The 3,248-nt window shown below is 45.0% G+C and overlaps 1 long non-coding RNA gene across 1 annotated transcript; it reads left to right on the forward strand.

Annotated features, from left to right (window-relative positions):
• Positions 1-501: 501 nt before the first annotated feature.
• LOC144374343 (uncharacterized) lies at positions 502-2,888 on the forward strand. The gene is made up of 3 exons (XR_013433785.1): positions 502-573; positions 1,101-1,229; positions 2,536-2,888. It is a non-coding gene; the product is annotated as an uncharacterized LOC144374343 (long non-coding RNA).
• The last annotated feature ends 360 nt before the right edge of the window (positions 2,889-3,248 follow it).

Genomic DNA, 3,248 nt, shown 5'->3' on the forward strand with positions numbered 1-3,248 from the left:
AGAGCAGAAAACCTCACTGAGAGATATTGGGAATACACTAAATCAGAAACTAGCTGACATTAAAGCAGAAAATGACATGGCCAGAGGTATGTAAGGATAGTCCAGGGACATGAGAGAGCTGATATTGGTTGAAGGAAATTGATTGTGTGCATATAAAAAAAAAGAGTTAGATGTTGGTCCCTCTAAAAGCCCAGACATAGCTGTTTTGGAGGATAGAACACAGCCAGATTAGAAGGAAAACAGGGAAGGTGGTACTGAGTTGGACAAAGGATTTGTTAAGAAAGGAGGATGATTTCTCTCTGATGGGGGCAGGTGTGAACACCCTGGAGGGCAGGATGTGTTGTCAGCATAAATCCAACAGCTCCTGGAAGTTTGGCTTCAATGAACAGATGTGGCTCCTTTTTGACTCAGACAACAGAAAGTGGAGAGAGATACATCCTGGGTCCAACTGGATGAAAAAAATGTGGGAAAATGACAAGGAGGTGACCGAGTTGTTGCGCAGGTCCTCGATAGGTGACTGTAGAACCTGGATTCAGAACTTGAAGGAATGGGAGGCGGAGTTGGAGCCAACAGGTAACTGGCAGGAGGGGGAAGAAGTGGGATTCACATGAGATGCTGCTACGTGTGTGTGTGTGTGTGTGTGTGTGTGTGTGTGTGTGTGTGTGTACAATCCATCAAGCATGAGTCAGACCTGGGTTAACATTCATAGTTATAGTCTTCCTATCTTTTTCCCTTCTCACCTCCTAATGTGTCTTTTTTAGTGCACATTCTTTGGGTCTGACATGTGCTCGTCTCTTTTTGGAAATTCCTCTAAATCACTTCACATGTCAGCTTCTCCACCACCATCCTCATGGGTCTCCTCATATTCTGCCACCAGGAAGGATGAGTTGTATGGTCACCCAGGCTTCTCCCATTAGCTGTATGAGCCCCTTAAAGACATGGCCTGTTTCCTGTCTCCCTCACTTCTCAGGACCTGTCACAGCAGCTGCCACATAGCAGAGATCTGCCTTCCTGAATGACTTGGGGCAGCAGGATCTAAGCAGATATGTCCTCATATTTTGGTCTGAAGAAGGGCTAACACTCTTGTGTTTTCATTTCAGGACCTTCAACCACCACCCCAGACACAGTCACTGAGAAGTCCTCAGCCAGTACCTTTAATCACTGGAATTCAGTACCTTTAATCACTAGAATCCTCATCATAGGATGCATCATAATTTTTTTTCTGACAGGTATTGTAGGCAGATTGAAGAGAGGGATGGGGGAGATGGGGGAGCAATGAGGACAGGCAAGTAAATTCCCAAGATCCTAGTCTGTACCTTGACTGGTCCTTCCCATTCTGAGGTGAGACAGAAGAATCAGGCCTCCAGTCACTGGAAGCAATAGCTTGACCATGCTCAGCCCTGAGTTCTGAGAAATCCTCCCTGTCAGGGCCCAAGGGAAAGAGGAGTGACCATACCAAGGCCGCCTGTGGATTCTAAAGGGTTTTAGCTTATGCAGGTCTGGTTCAGACCAGATTTCTATAAGAGGGACACAGTGGGGCATGGTGTGGAGATAACAGGAACACAGGAAGAAAATACCCAATCCTGAAAGATGGCAGCATGGTATCTCCATTCAGTGTGTACAGAGAAAGGAACTTCATACCCACAGTCAAAGAAGAGGGTCCTGGGACCTCGGTCCTGGCTCAGTGGTAGAGTGCTTGCTTAGCATGTGTTAGGCACTGAGTTTAAACTTAAAATAAAGTTATTATGTTCATATATAAAAGAGAGGGAGAGAGAGGGTCCTATGGCTAATGCCAGGGTAAGGCACAGGGAAGGCCTTTCCCAGCCCAACCTGGAAGGCTGGAGTTCAGGGCTGCATTTCCACAGGAGGCTCATTTCCAGAAGCTGAGTTGAAAACAGAGTGGAGTCTGTTCAGGATGAAGGCAGAGGATGCCAGTTCTCTGGGGACTCCTACAACACCAGGATTGGGCTGTGGCCCTGGAACCCAGCCTCCTGCAGACTCCAGATCCTGAGCCAGCTCAGCAGCCCCTGCCTTGAGCAGAGCCTCTGCAGAGACTGGTGGGGCTGAGCAGCTGCTGGGGTCTGATGCTCCAGCTGACTTAACCAGAGTGGAGGGAGTAGGCAGGGCCAGTCACTTTTAGAGCTCTGCTGCTCCCAGGTAAGGAGAGGTTGAGGGAGAAGGGGGAAGAAACATGTCATCTGCAACCCCACCCAAAGTCTGGGAACTAGGTTCCATATCCCCTCTCTTTGGCCGGACTCTCCGCATCCCCAGGTCCTATGGACCCTCCTATCGGGGGAGGAGCAGACTTCCAGTCAGGGAGCAGATCCAGTCATTAGGGCTTCAGTCCTGAGACCAAAGCCTATAGCAGGGCAGGAACTGATTCTGGCCTGTGGGAAAGAAGGGAGGAGGGTGATAGAGGCTGTTGGATCCTTGGGTAATGGATGGAGGGAAATACATATCCCAAAGTGAGCACCCAGAAGAATTGAAATAGAATTTCTTCAGAGAGTCGAAGTAACACCTGTTTCTTTTCTAAAGGTGCTCCCAAGAAACTTCTGAAAATGTGATTCAGTTAAATAACTGGCCTTAACGGTCTTCTGCCCGTCTACTCCCTGCTCTTCCTCCATAGAGCAGATGAAGATTGAAGTACAAATCCAGAGGCCTCCAGTACGTCATCATGTATTCTAACTTAGCCTACAGCTCTCCGTTCATATCCAGCATGGGTGAGGTACCCATGGGAGAGATGGGCTGGCTGTGAAATAAAAACTGTGAAAGTAATCTATCAAGAAATAAATACAAAATGGCAAGAATCATATTTTCAAAGCAGGGCATGACCTGTTGGTAAAGTGCTTCCCTTGCACAAGGCCCCCGGTTCAATCCCTAACACCACACACACAAAAAAATTATATACTTCATATTGTTAACTTTTAAATAAGCCAGTGTGTCTTAATTGTCTTTTCGAAATATAGTTTACTTCTCAGTGTAGAGAGTAACGTAAAATTTTATAACGTATTTATTTAAATATAAAATATTAAATAACACCATTAATTTCCAATTAATTTGTTATTATTATATAGTTTAAGAGCTATTGTTGTAGAAACTTTTGTTTGAAGAACATCAGCTTAGTAAAATGTTCTTTTAAATCTTGTACTTTAATGACGTGTATATTTGGGAAATAAAGATACAATTAATATGTTATTAATAATTATCATAATTACACTGATTTTTTTATATTAACCAAGTTTAGCTTT

The sequence above is a fragment of the Ictidomys tridecemlineatus genome, unplaced genomic scaffold (assembly GCF_052094955.1).
Source record: "Ictidomys tridecemlineatus isolate mIctTri1 unplaced genomic scaffold, mIctTri1.hap1 Scaffold_642, whole genome shotgun sequence".
NCBI classification, from domain to species: domain Eukaryota; kingdom Metazoa; phylum Chordata; class Mammalia; order Rodentia; family Sciuridae; genus Ictidomys; species Ictidomys tridecemlineatus.